The sequence below is a fragment of the Choloepus didactylus genome, chromosome 4, assembly GCF_015220235.1.
Source record: "Choloepus didactylus isolate mChoDid1 chromosome 4, mChoDid1.pri, whole genome shotgun sequence".
NCBI lineage: Eukaryota > Metazoa > Chordata > Mammalia > Pilosa > Megalonychidae > Choloepus > Choloepus didactylus.
Genome location: NC_051310.1, coordinates 167145562 through 167158197, shown reverse-complemented (window position 1 = coordinate 167158197; position 12636 = coordinate 167145562). Strand labels below are relative to the sequence as shown.

Sequence of the window (12636 nt, the reverse complement as noted above, 5' to 3'; positions counted from 1 at the left end):
TCAAAAGGCTATTTTATTAGACTTGAAAAGCAATAAAGTATATTGTATGTGTACTTTATAGTCAATTCTGATCGTTAGGTAACTGAAGGAATAATCCTTATTTTTGGAAATGGATATAATGCAATCAACTTAGAAACATCTTTGAGCAACATTTCTTTGACTGACAGGTCAAGATGATCATATGCTTTAGATATCTGTTTTCTGTTAGCTATTAAAGCAGAGAGGAAAGCTGTAAAAAGCTTGCTTCTCTAAACACTAGGTGGTGCTACAATACAAGTTAATGGTAAACATTCCCCAATTCCCTCCTGCCATCAGAATTCAAGTCCTAATGATTTAATTAACCACTAAATCTTGACAACTTTCTTAGTCACAGAACTAATCCTGAGTTTATTCTACAGATTACTGGACATGTTTTAAATAGCTTTTTACTACTAAGAAACATTATAGGAATTTACTGATAGTTTAATATATCAAATAACCCAACAATTTTATTTTTAATGTATGAATATTTGTGTCATTTACACTTTTTCATTCTTCTTAAATTACATGGAGAAATCTTAGTGGTCAGAAAGTTTGTGATACACTGGCATACAAAGGAGGTTGGGAAAATATGTGAAAATATCCTTTACAGATTTGTAAGAGTTGTTGCCTTCCTGGGTTAATTTCACAGGCCCTGCTTCAAAGCAACTTTGATGAACTTTATCATACAGTGCCTAGAAATTATTTCCTGGCACAATTCTCAAGTCAGGACAGCAAAACACTTCCCAAAAGCTGTATTAGTTCTCACAGTAAATCCCATGAGTCAGGAAGGGGTGGCAAAACAGGAGGGATCAGCAACTTTTCTATTGCAATGCCAATTTCACACTTCTTCCAATAGCATCCCTAGAGAGTTTAGGACAATCTCGTGTACATATTCCATTAAGTATTCCATATTTGGACTAGACCTACCTATTATTTACACCTTAATATGAATCATGCTAAACAAATGCTCTATCTCGGGATCAGCACCCCAAAAAATCATGTTGAATAATGGAAAAGGTTGCACAGGATTGTTAAAGCAAAGTGGGCAAGTCCAATTAGAACACTTGGGGATTGGCAGGTGTTCAGGAGTTGAGAGGGGGAGCGAGGCTTTAATCAGGGGAGCACAACATGAGGGTACAGAGTGCCTGGGGAGAGTAATGTGTAGATGAAGATGGGAGGTAGGAGAACAAAATATACCCAAAACAAAAGTCCCATTTTACAATTTTGTCTTGTCATGGTAGCACAGATGTGTGACCTAGTGGAGACCCTTCACAACTCTTGACCTAAGCATCAGAGATAACATCCTGAAACACCCTGCAATTACAGAGTGCCTACTAAGCATGAGACTGTGCAGAACACAGAGATCTAAACTTGAATCAATGTTATTGCCCTCAAGGAACTCCCAATCTCAAGTGTTTCTGTGTTACACTGAGAGAGGTGGGCTACCCTTCACTACATAAAGAGCAAGACATCGTCTCACAAGGCTTTGGTGTATTTATTTCTGGATATAGAAAACATGTGAAATGAAGTCCAACATCTCAAAAGGCATAGAGTAAGGAATACTTTAGGCATGAAACTAGTGATTCTGAATATGCTGTTTCATTTCCTCTTCAATAATGTCATCATTAAATATTAATAGAGCACCTACTTTGTTCAAGACACCTGGGTTCCTCTCATAATAATGTTTGAATAGAAAAATCTCGTCCTCTGTGTTCTGAATGCTACTGCCTGGGTTCCTATCCTAGGACTGCCTCATGGGAGCTCCCTTTGCTAGTTCATTGATCAAACTCACCTGAATCTGATTCTTTGAAGGGAGGTGATGTTAGGGTAAGAATAAGGCAGATGGAATAATAACGATAATGAACAACCAGCTCAACTAGGCAGAGAAGGGTCATAATCAGCAGTTGAAAAGTCACTTGACAGATGGAGAAAGACTAAGGAGAGAAGGGAACATGGCGGCGGGGGGTGGGGTGGAGGGTGCTTGAAGGAAGAAAAATAAAACCTAAAAGCAAATAAAACAGAAAATTTAATATGTAGTGACAAGGAAAGATGTGTAAAGCCTGAATGGAAAGTGGAGGCAAAGACAGGGAGCCTCACTGAAAAGCAAAAAAGTTTAAGGTTGCCAGAATGACCAAGCAGTTTCTTAGAATTCTGACCTTCCTAACGTAAGGCCAGAGTGCTGAGAGAAGTTACCCAAACCACCAAAGGAAAGAGCCACCTCTGCTTCAAAGAGCACATGGTTTAGCCAAGCAGAGACAGGACTTAGGGTCAGAGGATCAGGATTGGATTCCTGATTCTGACACACTATTTACATGTCCTGGGGGCAAAGAACCACCTCTGCAAGTCTCACTTTCTTATCCTTGAGAATCAGAATGCCTTATCCACAGGATTGTGAAAAAGCTTATATAGAAGTTAGTCATTCTGTTTTTAAAACTTTCTATTATGGAAAATTTCCAACATACGAAAGTAGAGAACAGAATAATGAACCCCCATGTACCCATCACCAAGAATCAACAGTCATCACCTCATGGACAATCATACTTCATCTATGCTCCCATTCATTGTCCCCCACTTCAAATTATTTTGAGGCAAATCCTAGACATCTTATCATTTCACCTGTAAATAATGTTTCTGTAGGTATCACTAAAAGACAAGGAATCTCCTTTTTAAACATTAACCACAATGCCATTATCACTCAGAAAATTTAATTCTTTAATATTGTCAAATATCCAGTCAGTGTCCATATTTCCTCAATTGCTTTATAAATGTTTTGTTTTTATTGTGTGTATTTTGAATCAGGATCTAAACAAGCTCCACATGTTGACTGGTTAATGTGTCTCATACCTCTTTTAATCCACAGGTTTTCTCACCCTTTTCGTGTGTGTGTGTGTGTGTGCATGTGTGTGTGTGTCTGTGTGTGTGTGTGTGTAAATTTTGTTGAATAGGGTTGTTTGTCCTGTAGTTTCAAGTTTCTCAGTCTGTTTTGCTGATTGCAATCTGGTGACAATCTGATATTCTTTCCCTTACTAATGACTTGGTTGTTAAGCTTGTAGGGCTATAGTTTTTTTGTTTGTTTGTTTGTTTGTTTCCTGTTTCTTTTTCTTTTCTTTTTTTTTTTTCCTTTTTAAAGTCCAATTGTTTTTAGCCATTCTGGGTAGGTTTTTTTTCCTCATACATGTAATGTCTTTTCAATATGTAATTTTAGTTATTTAAAATATTATTTCAGGAAAATTTTCATGAAGTAGAGCTATAACTATTGTTCTACTGCATTCCTTTAACTTTCTTGGGGATTCCTGTTATGCTCATGCTGACTTTTCTTGGCAATCTACTTATATTTTATCATTTTTACTCAAATCCTTTTTATCTCTTTATTTATTTTTTATTTGAGGCCTAATTTACACACAATAAATGTAACCCTTTTTAAGTGTACAGTTTGGTAATCTTTGGCAAATGTAAATAGTGGTGTAACCATCATCACAGTCAAGATTCAGAACATTTCCATCACCCCAGAAAGTTCCCCCATACCTACCTATCCACAACCCCCACCATACCCCGCCCCGTCCCAGCCCCTGACAACCAGTGATATGTTTTATATCCCTATATTTAGCCTTTTCTAGATTGTTATTTAAATGGAATCACACAGCATGTTGTCTTGTGTCTGGTTTACTTTAGACAGCATGCTTTTGAGATTTATTCACCATGTTGCCTATATCAGTAGCTCATTCCTTGTATTGCTGAATAGTACTCATTTGTGGGTAAATGACAATTTCTTTATTCACTAGTCGATGAGCATTTGGATTGTTTCCAGTTTGGGACTATTATGAATAAATATTTCCTCCTTTCTATGTTCTATTTCCTTAAGGTATTATCTGCTGTGTTTATTTGCACCGTGTTCCTTCTGATTTAGCCTTCATTTCTGAAATTATGTTTCTTTTATATCTAATTCTTTCCTGAGTTTCCTGAGTTTTTTCACCCCTTTAAAAATTACTCTTCTCTTTTATCACCTTATTTTTGAGTTTTTCTAATTCTGATTCATATTTTTTGTTCATAGCTTCTATCATTTTCTTAATTGTTTTTGCCTCAATTTGAAATATGAGGTAAGATATTCTGCTCCTTACTCCCTTTTATTAAAAAAATAATAACTTTGTGTGGTAATTAACTTTTTCTATTGCTCATGTTCTCACTACCATGTTGCTGCTAACAGTACTTTTAAGGGTGTTTACAATTACAAATAATGTAGAAAAAATTCCAAGAAATGAAAGTCATACAAAATCCAAGTACAGCATCCCAACATATATAATTACATGCTTCTGTCACCTGCAGAAGTAGATAATACTGCTATCCATGAATTATGAAGTCAGTACATATTTTTACTGAAGAAGAAACTGATTCACCCAAAGTTCAAAGCTCTTCCACATTAATGGTAGGGCTATATTACAACTCTTAACTCCTAATTATCAGGCTATATAAAAAGATATGCATAATTAAAAACAAAGATTCATTATATTAACTTGAAGAATTGTCATTTTTAAGTAGATTTTTCTCTGCTATGGGTTTATTTTAGAAAATGAAAGCAACATTGTAATGTTTTGACCTAGACTATTACAGCTTTAGGGTGGTGAAAGAATCACCATCCTGAACAGCTTAGCTTTCTTTTATATATTTATATATTTGCCAAGGCTTTTCATTCACACTAACTTGCTATTGGGTAGGCAGAAGGAATAAGATGTGACTTTGGTCAGTGGGGAATATCTGTAGCAAAACCAATGGAAACTTAAATGACAAAGCAAGTAACTGTGACTTACTAAAACAATGACTAGGTCAACCTTGCAAAGTGGAAAGATGGAGCTGATACACAAGTGAACGGAGGAGAAATGATTAAACTTTCTATTTTAGAAAATCTGGGAGCATGAATTGGGCCCCATTATATAATTAAATGTTATGGCCTTAGCACAGAGATGGAAATGCCAACAGGAACAACTCAGAAATGTCATGTTTATGACGTAGATGAAAAGCATGTGGTGCAGAGGCCGGGCCCTATCTGTGCAGCTTTACCAGGCGCCTGAACTTTATCAGGAAGTCTACGGGGAAAAATTTCCAGTGTTGTCATCACACAAGTATCTTTCTGTTTGGTTTCATTTGCTCCTCTAGCACTGTGTTGAAGTCCTAAAGTTGATCCTAGCTTAATTAGCAGCTCTGGATTTTTTGAGTTTTGCCTGCCCCAGCACAGTGCTGAGAATGACAGAGGAGGGGTACTCTCTCTATAATTTGTGATGTGGCAAACTTTTGGTTACCCAAGGTCAGTTCCTAATTCTGAGCTGCCTTCACTCCACAAGAGAGCTGTTTAAGGGCCAAACTGTAAACAGATAAAATAGGGTTCAGAATTCTCATAACTTCACCTGATACTGCTAAAAACACCCACTTTAAGGGGAGCTTCAGGCCCTTACCCTCCCCGACTTAATCAAAACCTACCTGGTCTATACTGAATTGCCTCAGACCCTATTCAGGAGATGACAAGGTCCTATTCAGTAGATTAATTCGGTGGTTCACCATTCTTTTCTTCACTGAGAAACCTCTTATCTCTTGCATGGCATCCAATTATCTCTCAACATAAACCCCATGTTTTAAAATATTGTGCCTATTGGACAAAGCAGATTTATTTAGTAATGATTATTTCCATTTTTCCATTTAATTAGTGACAAATATAATCATTGTTCAGAGTTCCCTGACCAATACGAGATAAGCAGTGTTAGTTACCTCATGGGCTCAAAACAATTTCAGATACAAGACAACAACAACAAAAAAGTCAGTCTATGAAACCTTATCATGGATAAATGTACAAGGTCTATTAGGTTTTTGAAGTTTTAAAAATAGTTTGGAGACTTTTATTATTTATTTGGATTTCACAGATTGAACATCAGTGATTTTTTTCATATTAAATTATATCTCTTAATGTATATTATTCTCTCCTCTTGGGTAACATAATATCTTTCTTTGATTAAAAAATATATATAATTATTGGCATTAATGAAGTAGCGAGTCCATTAAGAGTAATATTTGAGGTCCAAGAACATGTTCTAATACTCTGACTCTGGTCATGACAATTTAAGGTACCTATTTTGAGACAGATATTTTGACCCAGCCTAAAAAACAAACCATTATAGAATCATAATATAAACTTGGTTCATTTAGATTTCATGACCACTAAATCATTCATTTCAATCTGAGAGCATAATTATTTTTAAAAGGTTTGCTATCAGCTACATATTTTTGTTATTTGATAATGAAAAACCAAAACTTGCCTATTTACTTCTGAAACAGTTTGTATTTGGTGACTTGTCTACATAGTATCACAGTTTTTAACTCTGCATTTTACTTTTTTTGGTTTTTACAAAAAGAAGAGTCTTGATCTTTACATTTTCTTCTCTTTTGAACACAAAATTGAATTAAATTTCTGTGAAATAAAAGTATTTCTACTTGTTTCTTTGTTTTGAAAGATTTGCCAATTAAATACAGTGACACTATATTACATTCAAAACACTGTAGTACTGCTCAATATTAAAAGTAAACCACGGTGGTGCCAGCAAAGATGTAGTTGCCTCTTCTCCAAACCACCCCTTTGCCTCCAGTCTTCTCCAGCGCTAGCAGCTACCCAACCAGGACCCCGGGGCCGTGGGCTCAGGTGACAACCATGGGCTCTGTGTCAAACCAGCAGTTTGCAGGTGGCTATGCCAAGGCTGCAGAGAAGGCACCAGAGAATGCATTCTGGGAGACAGAGGAGCTGCAGCTGCTGCACAGTGCCAGTATCTGTAAGTGGTTCAACCTTGGCATGGCATTCAGCTTCCTGTCCATGACTGCCTGTGTCAGGGTTGCCCTTGACCCCGAGGTAGATGTCTTTGGGCACCAGAGTAAGCTGCACATGGAGGGCTTCTGGAAGCTGAAAGCAGGCAAGACAATGGAGTTCACCTTTAAGAAGTCTGCCAAGGGCCTGGCATCTATCAGTGTCATGACCTGGTGGGGTGTACTGTTTTGGTTGTAAGAGGTGGCCAAAAGGAAGAACATGCAGAAGCACAGATCAAAAGGAGACAGGCACTACAACTGTGGAGGTCTAGATCTTCATACCATTTCTAGACCCTCATGCCCTCATTTCTCTCCCAGAAAAACAACAGAGAACAGGCAGAAACTGTCTGGAGCAAAGATTCTGAAGCTCTGGAGATTGGGCGGGAGTGCTGTGCAACACCCAAGAAAGTGTGGGATGAAGAGATGGAGAAGCTGTAGTGAGAGACGTGAGTAACCCACCTCATCCCTGGCTCCTGGCACCCATTCCCCATTCTTGGGGCAGAAGGCTTTGGGGTCTCCAGTTCCTAGCAGGCAGGCAGAGGCAGACTGAAAGGGCAGCAGAAGTCCATTGTCCCAAGAACAAAGCAGGACATGGTTTAATACCTTCTAGCTTTTGGCCAGTGAATTTGTACTGTGGGGTCAGGGGTTTCAATTTGCCTTATCCAGAAGGCTACACCGTTGTCTGGAACCAACAGCTAAGAATAGCCTGCCTTCTGAGGGCTGAGGAGAATAGGTTGTTGAAGAGTGCCATATGCTGGGCAGCCTAGGGAAGCATACCCTTGGAGAACAGAATTAATGGATTTTGGGACATCTTTAACTGACCCTGTCCCCCAGACCCTGTAGAACTGGTGTGCACCTCCTTCATGGGTCCCTGGCCCAGCCCTGGTTGTGTAATACTGATGAACCAAGTGCCAAAAAAGAGCATTAACACAAGCCCAATCAACAACAAAAGCTTGGACAAGAGAGAGAATCTTTCCTTCAGTATAAACTCACCAAGATAATCTGATGCCCAAACATCAGCAAAAAGTAACAAGCCATGTTAAGAAACAGGAAGATATGTCCCCGTCAAAGGATCAAATCAAAAAGTTGGAGGAGATACAGAATCTGGAACAACAAATCAAAGATATTCAAACAAATCTCCTAAACCAATTGAAGGAGATGGCTAAAGAGGTAAAGGATATTAAGAAGATACTGAGTGAGCATAAAGAAGAATTTGAAAGCATGCAAAGAAAAGTAACATATCTTATGGGAATGAAAGTTACAATAGATGAAATTAAAAATACACTAGAGGCACAAAATAGCAGTTTCGAAGAGGCAGAAGAAAGGATCAGTGAACTACAAGACAGAGCATCCAAATTCAAACAGACAAAAAAACAGATAGAGAAAAGAATGGGAAAAGTTGAGTAGGGTCTCAGGGAACTGAAAGACAACATGAAGCACACAAATGTTAGCATCATGAGTATTCCAGAAGGAGAAGTGAAGGGAAAAGGAGAAGGAATATTTGAGGAAATAATCCCTGAGAACTTCCCAACTTTTGAAAGGCATTAATATCCATGTCCAAGACGCATCACATATTCCAAACAGAATAAATCCGAACAGACCTGCTCCAAGACACATACTAATCAAAATGTCGAATGCCAAAGATCAAGAGAGAATTCTGAAAGCAGCAAGAAAAAAGAGATTCATTACATACAAGGGATGCCCAATAAGACTAAGCACCAATTTCTCTTATGGAGAAACCATGGAAGTGATATATTTAAGGTACTGAAAGAGAAAAACTGCCAGCCAAGAGTTCTTTATATGCAAAACTGTCTTTCAGGATAAACAGGAACTGAAAGTTCATCAACAAGAGACCTGCCTTACAAGAAATACTGAAGGGAGTTCTAAAGGCTGAAAGGAAAAGACAGCAGAGAGAGGCTTGGAGGAGAGTATAAAAAATGAAGATTACCAGTAAAGAAAACTAAAACAGTAAAAAGAGAAACAAAATAAGATATGACATATAAAAGCCAAAGGATAATATGATTGAACTACTGCCTTTATAGTAATAACATCAAATGTTAATGGATTAACTCCCCAATCAAAAGGCACAGATCAGCAGAATGAATTAAAAAAAAACATGATCCATCTATATGCTGTTTACAAGAGAGTCACTTTAGACCTTAGGACACAAATAGGATGAAAGTGAAAGGTTTTAGAAAGATATTCCATGTAAACAGTAACCAAAAAGGAGCTGGGGTAGTGTGCTGGTTTGAATGTATTATGTCCCCCAAAACACCATTATCTTTGATGTAATCTTGTGTGGGCAGATGTATCAGTGTTGATTAGATTGTAATTCTTTGATTGCTTCTGTGGAGATGTGCCCCACGCAACTGTGGGTGATGACTCTGATTGGATAATTTCCATGGAGATGTTGCCCCACCCATTAAGGGTAGGTCTAAATTAAATCACTGGAGCCATATAAATGAGCTGACAAACAGAAGGAACTCAGTGCAGCTGAGAGTGACATTTTGAAGAGGAGCTACAGCCAAGAGGGACACTTTGAAGAATGTACAGAAGATGAGAGAGTAGCTGCAGATGAGAGACAGTTTGAAGACGGCCGTTGAAAGCAGACTTTTGCTTCGGAGAAGCTAAGAGAAGGCAATGGCCCAAGAGCAACTAAGAGTGACATTTTTGAGGAGCTGAAGCCTAGAGAGGAATGTCCTGGGAGAAAGCCATTTTGAAACCAGAACTTGGAGCAGACACTGGCCACGTGCCTTCCCAGCTAACAGAGGTTTTCTGGATGCCATTGGCCATCTTCCAGTGAAGGTACCCAATTGTTGATGCATTACCTTAGACACTTTATGGCCTAAGACTGTAATTGTGTAACCAAATAAACCCCCTTTTATAAAAGCCAATCCATTTATGGTGTTTTGCATTCTGGCAGCATTAGCAAACTAGAACAGGTTTGCAATACTAATATCAGACAAAATAGACCTTAAATACAAAGCTGTTATAAGAAACAAAGGACACTATTTATTAATAAAAGGTGCAATCCACCAAGAAGAAATAACAATCATAAATATTTATGCATCTAACCAGGCTGCCCCAAAATATGTGAGGCAAACAAGGGCAACACTAAAGGGAAAAACAGACATCTCTACAATAATAGTTGGAGACTTCGCCACTCTCATCAATAGATAGAACATCTAGGCACAATATCAATAAGGAAACTGAGAACTTGAATAATATGATAAATGAATAAAATAAATGAGCTAGACCTAACAGACATATACAGAACACTGCATCCCAAAACAGTAGGATATGCATTCTTTTCAAGTACTCATGAATCATTCTCCAGGATAGACCACATGTTGGGTCACAAAACAGGCCTCAAAAAATTTAAAAAGATTGAAATTATACAAAGCACTTTCTCTAACCATAATGGAATAAAGCTGGAAATCAGTAACAGGCAGAGAACTGAAAAATGTACAAATATATGGAGGTTAAACAACAACACACTCTTAATCAGTGGGTCAAAGAAGAAATTACATATCCTTGCAGTAACAGGCTGCTTGCTTTACCAGATACCTGGGCACCATCACCTGGCCAACTCGACACATAAACCTAACCATCATAAATGCTTTTTGATTTTTCCTGATTATTCTGAAAGTGCAGTTTAGAGGCTGCCATTAGAAACACTTTAGGAAGCTAATTGTTTTCTGTTGCCATGTTGAAGGAACTAACGAAAGGAAAAAAAAAAAAAGAAGAAGAAGAAGAAATTACAGGAGAAATCAGTAAATATCTCAAGATGAATGAAAATGAGAACACAACATATCTAGACTTATGGGATGCATGAAGGCAGTGCTGAGAGGAAATTTACAGCCCTAAATGACTACATTTAAAAAGAAAAAAGAACGAAAATCCAAGACCTAACCGTCCACCTGAAGGAACCAGAAAAAGAACAGCAAACTAATCCCAAAGCAAGCAAGAAAGAAAGAAATAAAGGTTACACCAGAAATAAATGAAATTCAGAATAAAAAAAATAGAGAGACTAAACAAAACCAAAAGTTGGTTCTTTGAGAAGACCAATAAGATTGGCAAACTCTTAGCTAGACTGAAAAAGAAGCAAAAAGGAGAGAAGATGCAAATAAAGTAAATCAGAAACAAGAAGGGAGATCATACTACTGACCCCACAGAAACAAAAAGGAACATAAGAGGATACTATGAACAACTGTATGCCAGAAAATTGGAAAACTTAGATGAAGTGGACAAATTCCTAGAAATACACAACCTACAATGACTCTAGAAGAAATAGAAGACCTCAACAGACCAATTACAAGTAAAGAAATTCAATCAGTCATCAAAAACCTTACAAGAAAGAAAAGCCCACCTACTAGAATGACCACTATTAAAAAAAAACAGAAAACTGAAAATGTTGGAAAGGATGTGGAGAAATAGGAACACTCACTCACTGTTGCTGGGAATGTAGAATGGTATAGCTGCTGTGGAAGACAGGGTGGCAGTTCCTCAGGAGGCTAAGTATAGAACTGCCATATGATCTAGCAATCCTGTTACTAGGTATATAGTCAGAAGAACTGAAAGCAAGTACATGAACAGACATTTGCACACCATGTTCATAGCGGCATTATTCACAATTGCCGAAAGATGGAAACAACCCAGGTGTCCATCTATTGATAAATGCATAAATAAATTGTGGTATATACATATGATGGAATATTATGCAGCTGTAGGAAGAAATAAAATCATGAAGCATGTGATTACATGGATGAACCTAGAGGACATTATGTTGAGTGAAATACATCAGACACAAAGGACAAGTATTGTGTGACCTCATTAATATGCACTAATACGAGCTAAATATAACAAGCAAACTCATGGTGTTAATACCTAGAACAAAGATCACCAGAAAACAAAAGAGGGCAGAGAATGGGGAGTTGATGCTTAATTTGTGCAGAGTATATAATAAGGTTGATTGCACATGTTTGGAAATGGATGAGGTGATAGTAGCACATTATAGTGAGTATAATTAACAGCAATGATACGTGGGTGTAATTCTGGTTAAAAGGCATAGTTTAGGGTCATGTATATCACTAGAAGGAAAGTCAGAGGATGAAACATGGGACTGTATAATACAGTGAACCTTCTTGAGGATGAAAATGTTCTAGAATTGTGGTAACGAATGCACAATTCCATGAATTTACTAAAAGACAATGAATGTACACTTCAGATGGATTGTATGGCATGTGAATTTATCTCAATAAAACTGCCTTTAAAAAAAAATCCCTTGCTCCATCCCTTACTCTCATCCAAGTGACTACTCCAGAATGTCCAGCTTTGGCCACTCATCTTCCCCTACCAACACGTTTTTTTAGACATATGAATAATCAGTCAGTATATTCAGTCATTTGTTTGGGATTTAAACTTCATGGACTTCCAGAGTAGATTTGGGGCAGGTTACAAAAGTCATGTAATAAAAAATAGGACAGAATTTTTAAAAACAGATTAGAGCTATCTAAAGTTGATAACAAAGGCATGGATCACAAGATTTACCATATTTTCCCCTAGCATCAATATCACAAAGGAAAATTCTGAAGTGAACCAATTTTGCTTTAAAAAAAAAAAAAAAAAGGTCAAGCAAACTTATTTTCAAGAAAGAACTTGGGATTTTGAGTATAACCATGTTTGATGACAATTTGGCAAGTACACTGAGACACTATTCCAATGGATGATTCTCATATCTGCCATCATTACCCTGTCCAATTGCAGTGTATTCAA

At 37.4% G+C, this 12636-nt stretch overlaps 1 protein-coding gene across 3 annotated transcripts in view; it reads right to left on the bottom strand.

The window, feature by feature from the left end:
- AKAP6 (A-kinase anchoring protein 6) overlaps nt 1–12636 on the bottom strand; it is a 532325-nt gene that overhangs the window by 373381 nt on the left and 146308 nt on the right. The window lies entirely within an intron of this gene.